The following is a 20,419-nucleotide window of genomic DNA, read 5'->3' as shown; positions in this document are numbered from 1 at the left end:
GAGTAACTTGAGAAATTTGTATGCAGGTCAGGAAGCAACAGCTAGAACTGGACATGGAACAACAGACTGGTTCCAAATAGGAAAAGGAGTACGTCAAGGCTGTATATTGTCACCCTGCTTATTTAACTTATATGCAGAGTACATCATGAGAAATGCTGGGCTGGAAGAAGCACAAGCTGGAATCAAGATTGTCAGGAGAAAATATCAATAACCTCAGATATGCAAATGATACCACCCTTATGGTAGAAAGTGAAGAGGAACTAAAAAGCCTCTTGATGAAGGTGAAAGAGGAGAGTGAAAAAGTTGGCTTAAAACTCAACATTCAGAAAACGAAGATCATGGCATCCGGTCTCATCACTTCATGGGAAATAGATGGGGAAACAGTGGAAACAGTGTCAGACTTTCTTTTTGGGGGCTCCAAAATCACTGCAGATGGTGACTGCAGCCATGAAATTAAAAGATGCTTACTCCTTGGAAGAAAAGTTATGACCAACCTAGATAGCATATTCAAAAGCAGAGACATTACTTTGCCAACAAAGGTCCGTCTAGTCAAGGCTATGGTTTTTCCAGTGGTCATATATGGATGTGAGAGTTGGACTGTGAAGAAAGCTGAGCGCCGAAGAATTGATGCTTTTGAACTGTGATGTTGGAGAAGACTCTTGAGAGTCCCTTGGACTGCAAGGAGATCCAACCAGTCCATTCTGAAGGAGATCAGCCCTGGGATTTCTTTGGAAGGAATGATGCTAAAGCTGAAACTCCAGTACTTTGGCCACCTGATGCAAAGAGTTGACTCATTGGAAAAGACCCTGATGCTGGGAGGGATTGGGGGCAGGAGGAGAAGGGGAGGACAGAGGATGAGATGGCTGGATGGCATCACTGACTCGATGGACGTGAGTCTGGGTGAACTCTGGGAGTTGGTGATGGACAGGGAGGCCTGGCGTGCTGTGATTTATGGGGTCGCAAAGAGTCGGACACGACTGAGCGACTGAACTGAACTGAACTGAAGGAGACAGAAATAGTCAGTGGGTTGCTATTTTACCTTGCATTATGAAGGCCACTTGGAGATCTGGGAAGTTGCTGGCCTATATACTATCTTTTGAGCACATCAGAAAAAGGCAGACCTTCCTTCAAGCACTTGCAACCCTTCTTGTGAACCACCGTGGCTCTCTGCGTCCATGGCAATTACCACAGTCCAGCCTCTCATTTCACACCTTAGATTTACTGCAAGAGTTTTCTGATTTGTCTGTCTACTCCTTTTGCCCTTTGCTATCAGACTAACCTTAATTACTCTGGGCTAGCAAACCAAGCAGAGTCTGGATTTGGGGCTCCATTTCAATCTCTTTCAGACAGCTTTGTATAGAGGTCAACTCAATGTGACAGCCTGTTTCAGGAGGTGATGTTTGACTAAAAGCCTGAATAAAATGAGGGATCAAGCCAGGAGAATAGGGGGCAGGAAGAGCATTTTTTAATCCCTAAAACTAGAGCATGTTTGGTATGTCATAGTAGAGCAAGACCAGTGTGCTGGAGTGAACAAGAAGAAAATAGTAGGAAAGGAGTTGATCTGGAAAGGACTTTGCATTTTATTTTAAGGGCAAGGGAAACTCATTAAAGTAGGGAGTTAGAATTCTCTCTCTTAACATGAAAAAACTCCTTTACATAGGAGATAAGATTTGACCTGAAGATACGAAAATGAGTTGGAGTTGTCCCATGCATAGAGATTCCATGTAGAAGAGATCTGCAAGGTTAGATCATCTGAAAGAAACAAAAATAGTTAGGGAACTGAATCATTGCTACTGAAAATTTCTAACACAGATGAGCCTCATCCACATCACCATAGAGGCTCTTAGCAATGCAGAATCTTTGGCTTTTCTCTAGATCTACTGAGCCATAATCTGCATTTTAAACAAACTTAATAAGTAAATTGTAAGCCTTACAAGGGATAGTGGATGAGAGGAAATAAATTATAAGTGATCTCATGTTCTCAGATTATGTGCATTAGGCAATAATGGATGTAGAAGTTTATGAGCTTGGATAGTTAGGTTGGACTCATTGGGACTCACTGTATTTTGAGTATAGTGATTGAGGTTCTGGAACATTCTGACAAGAGAAAACATTCCCATAATAATAGCCACCTCACAATGGTTGAATACTACTGTCTGTGAAATTTAGTACTTTAAAAGTAGAGAAATTTCTTGTAATATTTCATGTAAATTTCAGTTTAAGATACTGATATAAATATGTATTTTTTTCTTTAAAGGAAGCCACATTGTCTATATGAAATAAAAATGATTATCTGGTTATATATGGATATTCACCCCATGTTAGTTTACATACATTCCTCAGAAGCCCTTAAACATGCTGAACAAACTGAGAAACAAAATAGTCCTTGTAGATGTACATCAATGAATTGTTTATTCTTTTCATTTCTCATATTCCAAAGGCCAGGCTAAATTGCAAATGTGTTATTTCTAGGAATGTAAATGTGATCAATTACATGACTTCTTCTACATCTTTGTTTTGGCACACATCCTGTTCCATCTTCTCTTGCTTATTAAATACAATAAATAGGGACATTCAGAATTCACCAAAAGGAGAAAGGGTCACTATAGCAGATAAATTGACACATCCCCAAAATGACTTGAATATTAATTTTGCCAGAATGTTTCACAAGGTGGTTTTTATTTTTCTTTATGTCTTTAAATCTTTTCTTTTCTTAATGCTATTTTGGCAAGCTTGTGCCTCAGGAAGCATCAGGATGAACAGAGGTATCAGGTATCCAAGGGCCTGAAAGATACACAGAAAGTATGAAGGACACAATATGCAATTTATAATAAACAAGAAGTTCCAGTCAGATTCCTTGTCTTCAGAGAGAGCTGGTATCAAAAGCTGGCAGAAATTCAGTGTGAAGGAAGGGACAGAAATTCCCCAGAGGAAAAGTTGAGAGCTGAAGATAAAGGAGTAATCAAGAGCCAGACCAGGAAGAGTCTTATGAACGCAATGAAGAGTTTGTGCCTTATCTTGACCTCTGAGAAGAATTTATCTTCTCTTCTAAAGCAAACATCCAAGTTATGATCAATTTTCATGCATAGTCACTTTTATTCTTGCCCTGTCCTTTGGCCCAAACTTACTCCATTTCTCATAAAGTAGCGAGGGGGGAAATCTTTTCATTTCTCTGCTGAATATTCTTCAAAGACCTCCCTGTGCACTGCAAATGAAATCCAAATTCCTTATGACTTGGTCCAATAATCTACATATGGAAAACACAACTCTACCTCTTGCTTATATAGTGACCTCCTTTATTTCTTCCAATGGGTCAAGTTATTTAACATTTCACAGCATTTCCATCAACCATTCTCTCTGCTGAAATGTCTTTCTACCTTCCACTCCACTCTAAGACTGCTAGCTCCTCTTCACTTTCTGAGTTTTGGCCAATGGAACATCTCCTCCTGATTGTCCCATCCAAAGTATATAGTATCTCAATTTTCTATCTGTAATATCTCCTTAATTATTTCCCTAGCATGTCTTAATTCAAAACTGCTTATCTACTGGGAGTGGAGATCAAGATGGCAGAGTAGGAAGACACTGAACTCACATCCCCGCCATGAATTGCTCTCTTACTGAAAATAACATGGAGACTACAAAGATGCTTACGCAGCCGAGGAAACAAAGAAGACCCACAGGAAGTCCGATAGGAAAAGCAGAAAAGGGAATGGTCTGAATCTGAACCCACAGAAAGGGACACAGAAGAGGAGGGGATATCATGGACTCAGGGATCTTCCCTGGGAAGCAAGAGTCTTGAGTCACATAGGAGGCCACCCAGCCCTGGGGCCCAACCCCAGAGAGACAATTCCCCTCAGCTAGCTTGAAACCAGTGGTCGGACGTAAGGGAGGGCTGTCAGAAACCGACACTGCTCTTCAATAGCACGTACACATGCCTGCTTACTCCTGCGGACAGCAGGGAGGCCGCAGGCTGAAAACTGCCTCGGGCCCTCGTGGTTTCCTGGCCCACCCCGGGGCGCACCCAGCCCGCACTGGGTGCCAACTCCAACGCTTGGCTCCAGCCCTGCTCTCAACAGGGTAGAGGCTGCCCTTGCCAGAGGAGGGCAGGCACACTTGGAGGGAATGGTGTCAGCTTGGACTCGACCCTGCCTCTGACCATGGTAAGAGCAGCCGATACCCGCGCACACATCCCTGCGCGTGCACACGCTCGCTTGCTCCAGTCTGCAGCATGGAGGCCGCAGATAAATCCCTACCTGTTGCTCTGACTGGCTCTCCACGACTGATCATTGAAACGAAAAATACTTTAAGGGGCTTTTCCAAGAGGGTGGAGGACGAGGAGGATACGGAGCTCATCTCTCCCCACAAACTCACCAAGAATACATATACAGGGACTGCGTTGATGGTTTGGGGGTTGAGAATCCAGCTCCCAGTGTCGGAGACTCGGGCTTGATCCCGGGCCAGGGAACTAAGACCCCACACGCCGCAGAGCAACTAAGCCCACACACCCCAACTAGAGATCCCGCGTGCTACAACCAAGACCTGATACATAAATAAATACAATAAATAAATAAAAATATTTATTCACAGCCAGGTGAATAAATATTTTTTAAAATACATATACACATGAAAGGATTCTCGCATTACACCTGCTTCACGCTAGCAGAGGACCGTGGACACCTAAAAGGATAAGAAAGATCCCCATGCAAACAGGTAGGATGAAAGAAAAAAGCAGGGAAAGGGAAGAGATGAGGAAGCAGGACAGGACTCGTGCCCTGGCAAAAAGCTGAAGCGGGGGCCAACTGCATCTGGAGAAGCCCTGTCCCCAGCGGGGGAGAACAGCTGGGCCAGAAGGGGAGTTGCAGGGGCTCAGAGGGGAGCCCAGCCCCAAGTAGATGGCAGAAAGGACGGAGGAAGACCTACTCAGATGTTCTGTGCCACAACCCTGTGCGCCCCACCCCTACGACGAGCGACTGCCAAGGCGTACAGGGGGCCCTGGACAGGAACTTAAGGTTTGGAGAGCAGACCCAGGGAGGCGACCGCTGTTGGCTGTGAGGGAACAGGAGGGAGGAACCAGGAATGCTGGCTCATGTTTGGGAACCTCTGAAACGGATTTTGATGGGAGAAACACATGCAGAGGTGGGGATGAAACCAGAGCTCTGAGCCCTAGAGGCTGTGTGATTAAAGAAGAAGAGATGAAATCATTCTTCGTGTGTGTACAGACGGTGAAGTGATGCCTCCTAAATGTACAGCTTCCTAAATTGAGCGCCCATGAAATATCTGAAAGAACAACTGCTCCTACAGTTGGGACAGGTCTGGCTTTAGCAGCTCTGGGCTTTCTGGTCAGTTTTGTTGTTGTTGTTCATTCATTCAGTGGTATCCAACTCTTTGCAACCCCATCCAGGCTTCCCTGTCCTTGAATATCTTCTGGACTTTGCTCAAACCCATGTCCACTGAGTAGATGATGCTATCCAACCATCTCATCCTCTGTCACCCCCTTGTACTGTAATTTTTTTAAAAAACTTTTTATCTATTTGTTCATGTTCTTTCTTCCTATATTAGTTTTCTACTGCTATAGATCAAACTTAACAGCTTAACACAGCACACATCTGTTATCTCACAGTTTCTGTGAGTTGGGAGTTCAGACAGACTAAGCTACATCCACTGCAGGCCTGAACTTAAGGATGTCTGCAAGTATTTTTGTCACATCTGGACACTTGGCTGAGGAAGACTTCACTTAGGCTCACTTAGGCTGTTGGCAGGAGCCAGTTCCTTGTAACTGTGAGAACGAAGATCTCAGTTTCTTGCTGTCAACTGGAGACTGCTTCTTGCCACATGGCTCCCTTAATTCTTTAAAGCCTGCAAGAGAGAAAGGCTTTAGAATAAGTCTGCTAACAAAATAGAGCTTTATATAACATAATCATGGCAATGCCCTCCCATCACCTTTGCCATATTCCATTGTTTAGAAGCAAGTCACAGGTACCACTCACACTCAAGTGGAGAGGATTATATAAGGCTAAGAACATCAGGGGTTGGAAATAATTGGGGTCATCTTAAAGTCTGTTCTCCAGAGTCTGCCCTTTGACCTCTAATGATTTATTGATACACCCCTCTCACAAGCAAAATACATTCACTCCCCTCCCAAGATTCTTCTTGTAGCATCCTGTTATGGTATCCTAACACAACATCAGTTCAAAGCCAAAATTTCCATCTCTAAATCAGGTCCAGCTGAAGATGATATAGTCCTGGAAGTAATTCATCAGGTATAGTTCCTGGGACATAATTCCTCTCCATCTATGGATCTGTGAACCTAAAGAGCAAGCTGTCATTGTGCAGTCACCAAGTCATGTCCAACTCTTTATGGCCCCATGGACTTCAGCACTCCAGGCCTCCCTGCCCCTCACTGTCCCGTGGAGTCTGCCCACATTCATGCCCATTGAACCAGTGATGCCTCCCAGCCTTCTCATCCTGTTACCCTCTCCTTCTGCATCAGGGTCTTTTCAAATGAGTCAGCTCTTCACACCAGGTGGCCAAAGTATTGGAGCTTCAGCTTCAGCATCAGTCCTTCCAATGAATATTCAGGATTGATTTCCTTTAGGATGGACTGGTTTTAACTCCTTTCTGTCCAAGAGACTCTCAAAAGTCTTCTCCAACACCACAGTTCAACAGCATCAATTCTTCGGTGCTCTCCCTTCTTTATGGTCCAGCTCTCACATCCATACATGACTACTGGAAAGACTACCTTGACTGCCTTGACTATACAGCCAAGTTATCTACCCCTAATTTCCTCCAAGAAGCATCTTTGCTCTATGAATGTGGAGACTAAGCCAATCTTGTTCAGCACTTTATGGTCAAGAAAGCACTATACCTAACTCACAGAAAATGTTTAATAAATGTCCCTGAATAATTAATTCATAACCAAAATGTCAACAAGCAGACAAAGCATGGTCCTGAGGTTTGACAAGGACCCAGAAACAGAGAATAAGTATCAAGACTGAGAAGCAAATAATCAAAACTAGAAAAGAATAGTTTCAATATGAAATAAAGAAGAAAAAGAAGAAAGGAAGGAAAGGATAGAAGGAGGGAGAAAGGAAAGGAAGAAAGGAGGGAAGGAGGGAAAAAAAGAGGAAAAGAGGGAAAAACATAGCAGGGTCAGAGTATGTGATCAGAACAAGACCAGTAACAAAGAGAATGCTATTGAACCAGGTACTTATTTCATTAACTCATCTAATACATCCTTATAAGCATTATTAAGATTTTATAATGCTAAAAATTATGGTATCTGAGATAAAATAATATACCAGATACAGTCCCAGCATTCAAAGAGCTAGTCTAATGGGAGATACAAAATGTAAGATGATAAATATCAAAATTAATAAACAAAGGGCTAACAAAATACATGGGGAAAATAACTACTCTTGAATGAGGGTATGTCAGATAAATTGTCCCCAAAGATATCACCTCTAAATGTTGTTTTAAAGATAAGTAAGATTTAACTCAACAACTACCTGATTATGTTGGAAAGGGGAAGGAAGGATGATATTTTAGGAAGAGAAGAAAAATACATGTTAAAAAACCAACAATGAAAATGAGCATGGTATATTCAGACAACTAAAATTTTTTTTTAAGTACTAGAGAGTAGAGCTCGATGATAAAAAGTAATGAGAATTGAGACTGGACACTTGATAAAGGGACCCAGATTATAATATGAAATTTGAACTTTATTTTTAGTATAGTGGAGTCCTATTAAAAAGTTTCAAGTAAGAAAATTTAAAAATCAAACTTATGCTTTAGAAAGATCATTCTAATGCGGAAAATCAACAGGAATGAAAAAGACCTAAAGATAGATAGATTAGCTATGAGACAGTTATTTCTGGAACCTCACTAAGAAACAGAGGAAGTTGGAAAAGGCAAAGAGCACAAATAATTGCGTAACAATGAGTAGAGCTGGGGTTTAGCTGCATGTTGGGATCAGGGAAGAGACGAGAGAAGATATGGATGAGGACCAGTTATCTGCTTTGGAAACTGATTAAACAGTGGCAGCGTGTGCCCAAGTAGCAAATAAAGCAAGAGAAAAGTTTAGGGTCTAGATAGGATGGAGGTGAGCCACACGAGAAATTTTTAGTTTTGAGTTGCCTCTGGGAATTCTAAGTGGAGAAAGCTTGAAGGCCATCAGTTTTGGCTCTGGCGCTCAAGAAAAAATGTTGATCTTAGGGTTATTGGTATTTCCATAACTGAGAAAAAACATTGGCCACGGAGTTCAAGGACTGAAGAATGACTGACAGTGGAAAAGTGAAAAATGAGTGCTGTCTGCTACACAATTCAGAGGAATTTGGAGACCAGAAAAACTCAGCAAAGTGTTTTCTAAATACTTGTCACAAATTTTCTCATCCAATCCTACACATTACAGAGTGTAAAGCATCAGTGAAGATTTCCAATCAGACATGTCAAATGTGTTTATCTCTGCTCCTAGTGGAAATAATGCGTATTAGAATGTCAATACTATTTTTTTAAAGGTTATAAATCCTAAGAAAAAAGGAAAAATGAGTGGAAGTGAGAGTAACTAAAAAATGTCAACAAATATTAACAAGTTGAAAGCATATAGTGAGGTGTCAACTGACTTACTAAGAAAAAAACAGTTGAAACATAAAAATTTACAGTTGGAGACAAGCTGAAAAGTGGGGTTTTCCATGTAGATCATGGAAGACTTGGAACTTGAGACACTGGACATATTGGTTGGCCCTAGTGAGGTGAGAATTGGTTGAAAAATCTGCATATGGAGTAATCAGATGCCTTCTTCCTGTTCATGCCCCTCCTTACCATACTCAGCCAGGATAATACCACTTTCTAGCTTGTTTAGAAAACCAGATGGTTAGTCTCTGAGAAATTGATTCTGAAAGACTCCAGACTGGAGACACCAAGAACAATGGAGTTTGATAGTGCAAAAGTGAAGACACATTTCTGAATAGTACTTTATTATAAACTTTTCAGCAGTATTCTATTTTTAAGTAATACAGAAGCAATAATTTAATACATGCTAAATTTTCCAAATAAAAGACTATTAAACCATTCAAGAAACCATCCTTATGCATTTTTTTTTCCTTTTTTCCAAAGGAGGTAGAAATATCTAAAACTATCCCAGTTTTTTTGACACCAAAGTACCTGAGGTTGTGCTCTTTACTAGCAATGAAAGGGAAAAGAAAGACACTAAGGTTGAAATCTGGTCCCGTAACTTCATGGGAAATAGATGGGGAAGCAGTGGAAACAGTGTCAGACTTTCTTTTTTGGGGGGCTCCAAAATCACTGCAGATGGTGACTGCAGCCATGAAATTAAAAGACACTTACTCCTTGGAAGAAAAGTTACGACCAACCTAGGCAGCATATTCAAAAGCAGACACATTACTTTGCCAATAAAGTTCCATCTAGTCAAGGCTATGGTTTTTCCAGTGGTCATATATGGTTGTGAGAGTTGGACTGTGAAGAAAGCTGAGTGCCAAAGAATTGATGCTTTTGAACTGTGGTGTTGGAGAAGACTCTTGAGAGTCCCTTGGACTGCAAGGAGATCCAACCAGTCCATTCTAAAGATCAGTCCTGGGTGTTCATTGGAAAGACTAATGTTAAAGTTGAAACTCCAGTACTTTGGCCACCTCATGCGAAGAGTTGACTCATTGGAAAAGACTCTGATGCTGGGAGGGATTGGGGGCAGGAGGAGAAGGGGACGACAGAGGATGAGATGGCTGGATGGCATCACCAACTCGATGGACATGAGTTTGAGTGAACTCCGGGTGTTGGCGATGGACAGGGAGGCCAGGCGTGCTGCGATTCATGGCGTCGCAAAGAGTCGGACACAACTGAGCAACTGAACTGAACTGAACTGAAGGTTGAAATCAGCATCTCTACAACAAAGCCTTTTGCTGATTCTTTCAGTACCATTAGTGGCAACAAAAAGATCATCAGAGACTGGAGTCCCAGAGAATTTGTATCTTCCTCTTGAATTCCTTTTCCCTCTACTGGAGGATTCTCCCAATGGAAGGACCTGGACATTTCTTCAAATAGGAAGAGGTTGCCGGGAAGATGGGTGTAGAATGGGAGTCCATTCTTTCTCTTCCCTGCAGGTTTCCCTGACTCAGCTGTTAGAGTCCCCACTGCATGAACTTTTCTGGACTCTTTCATGCAAGATATAGAGTGCTGCTATGTTGCTTTACAATTCCAAAGGCTGTCAAACCCCCATTCACCCAAAACTACCCCAGAGATGCAAAGTATGAAAAAAACGTTTATTTGCCTCTACCCTGCTATCTATAGTCTGGGTGGCCCAACCAACTCTTTCAAATTCAACTGTTTCACCCCTTTACTTCACTCCTGAAACAAACTAGCAATATTATGGCCATGAAATTCTTCTCTAAAATCATGCCTCCCTTCATGGATCACAGTCTTGTTGTGGCAAAGGGGCTTGCATAATTCAATAAAATTATGAGCCATGCCACGCAGAGCCACCCAAGATGAACAGGTCACAATGAAGTGTTCTGACAAAACATGGCCCACTGGAGGAGGGACTGGCAAACCACTCTAGTACCCAGAGTAACAGGTAAGTTTGGTCTTGGAGTAGAAAATGAAGCAGGGCAAAGTCTAACAGAGTTTTGTCAAGAGAATTCAGTGACCAAACAAACCCTGTTTCCCAACAAGCTGAGAGACAAACCTACTCATGGACATAACCAGATAGTCAATACCAAACTCAGATTGATTGTGTTCTTTGCAGCCAATGATGGAGAAGCTCTATACAGTCAAAAAAACAAGACCTGGAGCTGACTGTGGCTCAGATCATGAGCTCCTTGATACAAAACTTAGGCTTAAATTGAACAAAGTAGGGGAAATCACTAGGTTGTGCAGGTATGAACTAAATTAAATTCCTCATGATTATACAGTGGAGGTGGTAAATAGATTCAAGGGATTAGATCTGATTCACAAAGTGCATGAAGAACTATGGATAAAGGTTCATAACATAGTATAGGAGGCAGTGGCCAAAACCATCCCAAAGAAAAAGAAATGTGAGAAAGCAAAGTGGTTGTCTGAAGAGGCTTTACAAATAACTAAGGAAAGTAGAGACGTGAAAAGCAAGGCAGAAAAAGAAAGATATACCCAAATGAATGGCAGAGTTCCAGCGAGTAGCAAGGAGAGATTAGGTCTTAAATGAACAATGCAAAGAAATAGAAGGAAAAAATAGAATGGGAAGGATAAGAGATCTCTTTAAGAAAATTAGAGATGTCAAGGGAACATTTCGTGCAAGGATGGGCACAATAAAGGACAGAAATGGTATGGACCTAACAGAAGCAGAAGAGATTAAGAAGACGTGGTGAGAACACATGGAAGAAATATGCAAAAAAAGTCTTAATAACTGGGAAAATCATGATGGTATGATCACTCACCTAGACTCAGACATCTGGAATGTGAAGGCAAGTGGGCCTTAGGAAGCATCACTATGAACAAAGCTAGTGGAGGTGACGGGATTCCAGCCGAGCTATTTAAAAACCTAAAAGATGATGCTGTGAAAGTGCTGCACTATATATGCCAGCAAATTTGGAAAACTCAGCAGTGGACACAGGACTGGAGAAGGTCAGTTTTCATTCCAATCTTAAAGAAGGGCAATGCCAAAGAATATTCAAACAAATGCACTCATTTCACATGCTAGTAAGATTATTCTCAAAATCCTTCAGCTAGGGTTCAGCAGTACATGAACTGAGAACTTCCAGATGTATAAGCTGGGTTTACAAAAAGAGGAACTAGAGATCATATTGCTAACATTTGTTGGATCATAGAGAAAGCAAGGGAATTCCAGAAAAAACATCTACTGCTGCTTCATTGACTACGCTAAAGCCTTTGACTGTGTGGATCACAACAAACTGGAAAATTCTTCAAGATGGGAATACCAGACCACCTTACCTGCCTCCTGAGAAATCTGTATGAAGGTCAAAAAGCAACAGTTAGAACCAGACATGGAACAACGGACTGGTTCAAAACTGGGAAAGGAGTAGGACAAGGCTGCATATCGTTACCCTGCATTTTAAATTTCTATGCAGAGTACATCGTGTGAAATGCCAGGCTGGATGAATCACAAGCTGGAATCAAAATTGCCAGGAAAATATCAACAACCTCAGATATGCAGGTGATAATATTATAATGGCAGAAAGTGAAGAGGAACTCAAGAGCCTCTTGAAGAGGTTAAAAGAGCAGAATGAAAGGGATGGCTTGAAACTGAACATTCATAAAGCTATGATAGTGGCATCCAGTCCCATCACTTCATGGCAAACAGAAGAGGCAAATGTAGAAGCAGTTGCATATTTTATTTTCTTGGGCTCCAAAATCACTGCAGGCAGTAACTGCAGCCATGAAATTAAAACATATTTGCTTCTTGAAAGAAAAACTATGACAAACCTAGATAGCGTATTAAAAAGCAGGGACATCATTTTGCCAACAAAGTCCATATAGTCAAAGCTATGATTTTTCCAGTAGTCATGTACCAATGTGAGAGCTGAACCATAAAGAAGGCAGAGGGCAAAAGAATTGATGCTTTCAAAGTGTGGTGCTAGAGAGTTTTTGTTGGCTCTTGAGAGTCCTTTGGACTGCAAGAGCAAACCAGTCCATCCTAAAGGGAATCAGTCCTGCATATTCATTGGAAGGACTAATGCTGAAGCTGAGACTCCAATACTTTGGCCACCTGATGTGAAAAGCCAACTCATTGAGAAAGATCCTGATGCTGGGAAAGACTAAGGGCAGACAGAGAATAGGGTGGCAGAGGATGAGATGGTTGTATAGCTCTACCAACTCAGTGGACATGAATTTGAGCAAACTCAAAGAAATAGTGAAGGGTAGGGGAGGATAGGACTGGGGTGCTGCCATCCATGCAGTTACAAAGAGTGGGGCACAGCTTATTGACTGAACAATGACAATGGTGGTGTTTATCCACTCAGTCACATCCAACTCTGTGACCCCTAGGACTGCAGCCCGCCAGTCTCCTCTGTCCGGGGGATTTCCCAGGCAAGATTACTGGAGTGGTTGCTGTTTCCTCCTCCATGGGATCGTCCCGACACAGGGACGGAACCCACGTCTCCTGTGTCTCTTGCATTGTCAGGCAGATTCTTTACTGCTGAGCCACTGGAGAAGGACAACAACACCATGAGACAAACCTGATCTCTGGCACTAGCTATGTGGCCTTGAGTGATTCAGCCATCATTCTTGTTCCGCCTTGTTCGACCTCACAAACTTGAAAGACAAACCCCATTTTTCATTAGGGAGAATGAAACCCTTTTCCTTCGTGAATTTCTCTTTTCTTTGTGTTTAAATATACAATATCTTGATCACGTCCCATTTATTTCTTCATCTCTTCTCTTAGATATTTCCTTTGTTTCATTGTTTTCCTTTACCTCATTTGATCCTACAGGCAACTCATTTAAGCTTCTTTCTTTTTTTTTTAATTTTATTTTATTTTTAAACTTTACATAATTGTATTAGTTTTGCCAAATATCAAAATGAATCCATCACAAGTATACATGTGTTCCCCATCCTGAACCCTCCTAAGCTTCTTATTCCTAACAGTATGCTTCTTAATTGCATGCTCACAAATACACACACACACACACACAGAAGTGTTCGTTCCCTAATAGCAGTTTTACTGTTACCATAGAGACATATCAGTTTCTTATCAAGTGAGGGAGATGAATCATGACTCAGGAGTATTTGTTTCACTTTATATTTAATTATTCCATTTTTAACATCTGTGGCAAAAATGGATACTTAGTTTTCAATATATTTCCAGTTAAACTTTGTTTCTTTTAAAGACAGCATTTCTTCATCACTCCAAAACTGCAATGTAACAGTCTAATACTATTAGGGCCATTGTTCTCGTAATTGGGGCTTTCCTTATGGCTCTGTGGCAAAGAATTCACCTGCCAATGTAGGAGATGTGGGTTTGATCCCTGGGTCAGGAAGATCCCCTGGAGAAGGAAATGCTATATTTTTGCCTGGAAAACCCCATGGATGGAAGAGCCTGTTGGGCTACAGTCCATGGGGTCACAAAGAGTTGGACACAACTTAGTGACTAAATAACAACTAATCCTTTGGTTTCTAAACAAGTCGATAAAGTTTAAATATGTATAAATTTTTGGTACTATCATATGCTGTATGTTTATTAATCAACATACTCACCTGCAAAAGTATACATTATTATTAGGGATTCTAATTAATCATTAGATGTGTGTGCCCATTCTTGCCTACCAATTCCTGTGATTCACTTAAATGAAGAAATTTGGAAAATATCACTAAATCAAAGTAGTATTCCAATAGCATTTACCAAGTCTTGGAGGCAATTCAATGTTTTTGCATTTCTTTACATTTCTGGATCACTTTTCAGTTTTCAAAGCATTCACATATGTGACAGGGTATGAGCATTCAACCTGCTTTATTATAGATACAACTGTTTTGCTCATCTTTCTTTTCTGTGATGCATTAGAGAGATAGAATGCATATATTTCTCCACATTTCCTAAGAGTATTTGAAGTTTCAGATTTTTTTTTTTTACTTCAAAGAAATAAAGCATTTTTCTTTGATATTAATTCTAACTCTGAGTTTAAGAGACCAGCAAAGCAAAAGAAAGCAGTGAAAATAGAGTTTTGGTGGGAAGGTGTGTTCCTGTGATAAAATAGAGGATATAGTGAGGGCGTCAGAAAGAGCAAGTCAGTCGGGGCGGGGGAATCTAAGGAAGAATGGCCTTGGCTTGAAACAAAGCAGCTAAGTAGACCCAGCCAAGGACCATACTAAAGATATTGTTTAGATGGTGGCTTTACATGGTCACCAGGAATGAGGACTTTACATGGTTCCAACAATATATCCAAATCCCAAAGCCTTCATAAACCCAAAGCGGGGCCTCTAGGACAAGTAGGAGAATGGTAGTGAGAAAGCCTCTTGCCAGAACGCTGCGGGCCATAGTGGATAATCTTCAGACCTTTGTACTAGGACAGGTAACTTAGATTTGGGACACCAAGTTGGTCATATATCGCTGAACTTCACAAAAGCACGGTGAAGTGGATTATGCAGATGAAGTCACAGAACAACATGGTTGGGAGCACAGACTCGGGAGTTGAGATTTAGACTCTCATTCTTTGTCTTTCCCTTAGAATCTCTGCTAAACAAATCATATTTTATTTCTTTAAGCCTCTCTTTTTCCATCTGGAAAAATGTAGAGAAAGAAACTTTACAGGGTTGTTGCAATGATTAAGTAAGTTCAATCAAGTAAAGAACATAACCCAAAGCCTGAATCAAAATAAGTGCTCGATAAGTATTATTGTTATCATTAGTCAGAGTAGAAAGAGACCAGGTGATTTGTTCAGGGTGATGTGTCCAGCTGGTAGCAGCATGAGGGGCCGTTCAATTAACCCTCAGTACTTCTGGACCAAGAGGACTTCCCTTCTGCAAACTGGAAGCATCACTAGGGAGCCTCCCTCAGGCTTCACCAACCTAAACGATGATATCTAAGAGAGTACACCTGATTTATGTGTTCTCACTCAGACTCAATCAGGAAAGCAGATTGTTTGCTCGGTCATCTCGCCTGCCTTCACCGAAAGAGTAATGTCTACGAGAATTAGAACTATACAACCTGGAAGTCAAGGCCTTTTGTCATTTGTTCCTAAACTTGCTTACTGGAAATGTGTAATCATGATGTTGACCAGATGACACTAGTTCCTGTGTCTTGAGTTCTGAAGGCACAAAATTGCCAGTGTTTTCACAGAATTGATCAGGTTTATTTTCCAGACATCCAGCGAAAGAGATTTTTGTGTTGTCGGTTTCCTGTTTCCACTTTCAAGAATACGATAAACACTATACGATAAACACTTCGTCTTTTGATCACACATCCTCTTAAGTTTTACGTATTCATTTCATCTTAATCCAGTCTGTTCTAAACAAAGACAGATGTCCTTAAATATAATAGCAAAGTTATATATGTTTAGTTTTCTCTTCATCAATAAGAGAAACTATTTCAGACTCAAGTCATGGAGTGACAACTATTATCTACTGCATGATTTTTATATCCCTTTCCCCTAACACTGATTTGGAGTGAAATAATACTTCTAAAATATAATTTGGAGTAATAAGGATATTTCCACAAAGATTTTTCAAAGAAACATAAACAGGAGGGGAAAATGTTCTAGGAGACAACAAAAAAGAATCACAGATTGAGAAACTGTGATGTAATTGAGTATTTGCATTGCACAACAGTAAAGAGAAGAAATTCTCAACAACAATTTATAAAGAATTTCACTTGTAACATTTGCATTATGTCAAGAATCCCTGGACTCCCATGGGATCTTACTTTGTAACTATGTTAAAACACTTATTACAGTGCAGTTTGCATCAATATGCAATGTCTTCCATTTGATAAGAGATCTTATCTTATTTGACTTTGCATCTTTGTCTAAGCACTATCCTTAACACAGAGAAGGGTTTCAGTGAATGTATAATATCATATATGAAACAAATGGCCAGTCCAGGTTCGATGCATGATACAGAATCCTTGGGGCTGGTGCACTGGGATGACCCAGAGGGATGGTATGGGGTGGGTGGTGGGAGGGGGGTTCAGGATTGGGAACACATGTACACCCGTGGCAGATTCATGTTGATGTATGGCAAAACCAATACAATATTGTAAAGTAATTAGCCTCCAATTAAAATAAATAAATTTATATTTTAAAAAATAAATGAATAAAGAGGTTTTTAAAAATGTAGATTTTAAGAAAGTAATCCAGGAAGAATTGCTTTTGCTATGATACAATATGACATAACAGAAGAGCAGTTTTGAACTTTAGTCAACTTAATCATCCTAAGAGATATATCACCTAAGAGGAGTAAAAATACTCCGTGATTGTACATTTTGATTGCACAAAAATTATTTTCAACAAATTCATTAATTCCCTAAATCATATATATGACTAAACCTAATCCATATATGGTTGTGACAGAGTATTCTTAAAGAAATTATATTTTTGATTACCAATGATGATAACTCATGATGATAACTGTTAACACCTGTTGTTTGTTGAACACTATTCTAGGTGATCATGATGATTTCTGATATCAACTACCCAGAGTTTGGCCAAACTTCACAGGTTCAGAGGATGGTCCTAAACAAGACTATCCTTGCTTAAGACACCAGCACAACTTCAGAGGTCCTCAGAGAGCTACAGAGACCCTCAGAAGTCAGACCATGTGGCCAGATTTAGGGATTTCCACTACCCCCTCAGGTTTAATAATTTGTTAGAAAACCTCAGAATTCAGAAAAGCTTGGCTACATTTGAAGTAAATTGGAAGTAAAATCAGAACCAGCAAAGGGGAGAGACAAAGTCGGTGAGCTCTGGGAGGCATAAATATAAAGCTTTCATTGTTCTCTCTCCTTGGAGTCAGGACACGTCACTCTCCACGTGTATCAGCGTGTGACGATACACGTAAAGCACTATACAAACCATTCATTAAGCGCAGAGAAGTTCACCTGAGCCCCAAGGTCAGTTTTTATTGGGGCTTCATCATATCAACAGTATTGGCTGAATCATTGGTCATGACGTTGAATTCAATCTTTAGTCCCTCTCTCCTCCTTAGAGGTCAGGCTAAACTCATGTGGTTCTAGGTCTTTCTACCAGCCTCTATCCTGAATCTTCTCATCAGCTTAAAATATCTAGTGGTCCAACACAAGCATAAGCTATCAGGGCCCCAAGAACAGCAAAGATCCCCTATCACCAGAGACACTGCGAGGAGTTAGATGCTACCTCCCAGGAGCAACAGGGAAGCCAACAGGGAAGGTGGCTCAGGTGGTAAAGAATCTGCCTGACATGTGGGAGACCTGGGTTTGATCCCTGAGTTGGGAAGATCCCCTGGAGAAGGGAAAGGCTACCCACTCCAGTATTCTGGCCTGGAGAATTCCATGGACAGAGGAGCCTGGCAGGCTACAGACCATGGAGTAGCAAAGAGTCAGACACAACTGAGCCACTTTCACTTTCACTTTCCTAGGAACCAGGGATAAAGGTTAGACAAATTCTCTGTTATACATGAGACATGTTTATCCTATCTAATATATTTTATTAGATATATATATTTATATATAATATATATTTTATATTTATATATAATATATATTTATATTTTATATATAAATATATTGAATATATTTATATAATATATTATATTTTATATATAATATATATTATTAGATACGATAAAATAAGATAATTTATTAGATAAAATATACTATTTTATCTTATCTAATATAACTCTTCTATTTCATACATCCACCTGTTAAGGTGGGTGGTATTATTCTAGACATGAAGAAATGTACTTTTGGAGAGCTTAAATAATTTTTTCCAAGGCTATATAGCTAATGTAAGTGGAAGCCAGGATTTGGAACCATGTCTTCCTTTTTCTAACCCCTTTCTCCAAATTAGACTAATCTTTCATTTGATTATGCCTCAAGTTCAATATTTATTAGTTACATTATAATGATTTTCTATCTCCTATACTATAGTTACAAGGACATGTTTTCAATGGAAGAAAGAGCATTTTAAATGAAAACATTTATCATGTTTCAGTAATTATCCACAAACTCAGAGGAAACAATGAAATGTTAAGAACAGTAATAGGCTTGAGTGATAATTTCTGCCAATTCATAATTAGCCCCTAAATCTATGACCTTAGCCAAGCCACTTATAGTCTCTGGGCAGTAGTGTATATATGTGAATGCTCTCCTATATTCCAGGATTGTTATGGAAGTCAAACAAGTGTGAAAGCAGTGGCCATCTTCCCCAAATCCCTTATTTCCCTCTATTTTTTCACATCATTTAACATCTTATTTCAAAACCATGTCATATGATGTAAATATGTAAGTTCCGTAATTAAACCAGTTTGTAAACTCTGTATGGGCAGAGAGGCAGATAACTAGTTTTTAATGACATATCACAAACTTCTAAATTAGGTGTGGTAGGGAGTAGAAAATCACTTTTCTGGAAATATTATATACCATGGGCTTCACAGGTGGTGCAGTGGTAAAGAATGTATCTGCCAATGCAGGAGATGCAAGAGACGAGGGTTTGATTCCTGGGTCGGGAAGACCTCCTGCAGTAGTAAATGGCAACCCACTCCAGTATTCTTGCCTGGAAAATTCCATGGACACAGGAGCCTAGCAGGCTACAGTCCACTGGGTTGCAAAGAGTCAGACACGACTGAGCAACTGAGCACACATGCAAGCATGCGTGCATGCCCATAAGTAGTGGTGAGTAGACTGAACTTTAACTTATCTAATTCAGTCATCCCACCGAGGAGAACCAGAGTAATTGGAAGAAAAACTTTAATATATACATTGTGTGTTAGTTGATCTTGGTGTCCCATGGACTGTAGCCTAGGGAAGATAAAATTTTTAAAAATATTTTTAAATTATTGAACCAAAGGAGAAGGAATTTCAAAGAAGCCCTGTAGTTTAGGTTGGATATACATATCCCCCCTCCCAGGGAAAACATAGATGGCCAACAGGTACATGAAAAGATGCTCAACTTTACTAATCATCAGGAAAATGCAAATCAAAATCACAGTGGGATAGCGCCTCATACCTGTCAGAATGGCTGTCGTAGAGAGAGCAAACCAGTAATTGTCAGAAGCAGGGAGGTAGGAGAATGAGTGAAATATGCGAGAGAGATTATGCTGTGCGTGCTCAGTCCTCAGTCGTGTCCGATCCTTGGCAACTCCATGGACTGTAGCCCACCAGGCTCCTCTGTCCACGGGGTTCTCTAGAATACTGGAGAATAGTATTCTGGAATACTGGAATGGGTAGCCTATCCCGTCTCCAGGGGATCTTCCCCACCCAAGAACTGAACCGGAGTCTTCTGTATCGCAGGCGGAATTTTTACCAGCTGAGCTACAAGGGAAGTCCGTGAAAGAGATTAAGAGGTACAAATTCACAGTTTCAAAATAAATGAGTTACAAGTATGACATATACCATGTGGGGAATATAGTTAAAGATAATGTAATATCTTTATTTTGGGGGGCTCCAAAATCAGTGCAGATGGTGACTGCAGCCATGAAATTTAAAGACGCTTGCTTTTTTGAAGAAAAGCTATGTCCAACCTGCTGCTGCTGCTGCTAAGTCACTTCAGTTGTGTCCGACTCTGTGTGACCCCATAGACGGCAGCCCACCAGGCTTCCCAGGCCCTGGGATTCTCCAGGCAAGAACACTGGAGCGGGTTGCCATTTCCTTCTCCAATGCATGAAAGTGAAAAGTGAAAGTAAAGTCGTTCAGTCATATCCCACCCTCAGCGACCCCATGGACCGCAGCCTTCCAGGCTCATCCGTCCATGGGATTTTCCAGGCAGGAGTACTGGAGTGGGGTGCCATTGCC

The 20,419-nt window shown here is 40.6% G+C and overlaps 1 long non-coding RNA gene across 1 annotated transcript; it reads right to left on the bottom strand.

Annotated features, from left to right (window-relative positions):
• Positions 1-2,507: 2,507 nt before the first annotated feature.
• LOC133260748 (uncharacterized) lies at positions 2,508-19,799 on the bottom strand. The gene is made up of 3 exons (XR_009740948.1): positions 19,635-19,799; positions 5,745-5,856; positions 2,508-2,784 (listed from the first exon to the last, which is right to left on the bottom strand). It is a non-coding gene; the product is annotated as an uncharacterized LOC133260748 (long non-coding RNA).
• Between the last annotated feature and the right edge of the window lie 620 nt (positions 19,800-20,419).

The sequence above is a fragment of the Bos javanicus genome, chromosome 14, assembly GCF_032452875.1.
Source record: "Bos javanicus breed banteng chromosome 14, ARS-OSU_banteng_1.0, whole genome shotgun sequence".
Taxonomy (NCBI): domain Eukaryota; kingdom Metazoa; phylum Chordata; class Mammalia; order Artiodactyla; family Bovidae; genus Bos; species Bos javanicus.
The sequence above is the reverse complement of the archived record's forward strand: the minus strand, read 5'-3'. Positions and strand labels throughout refer to the sequence as shown.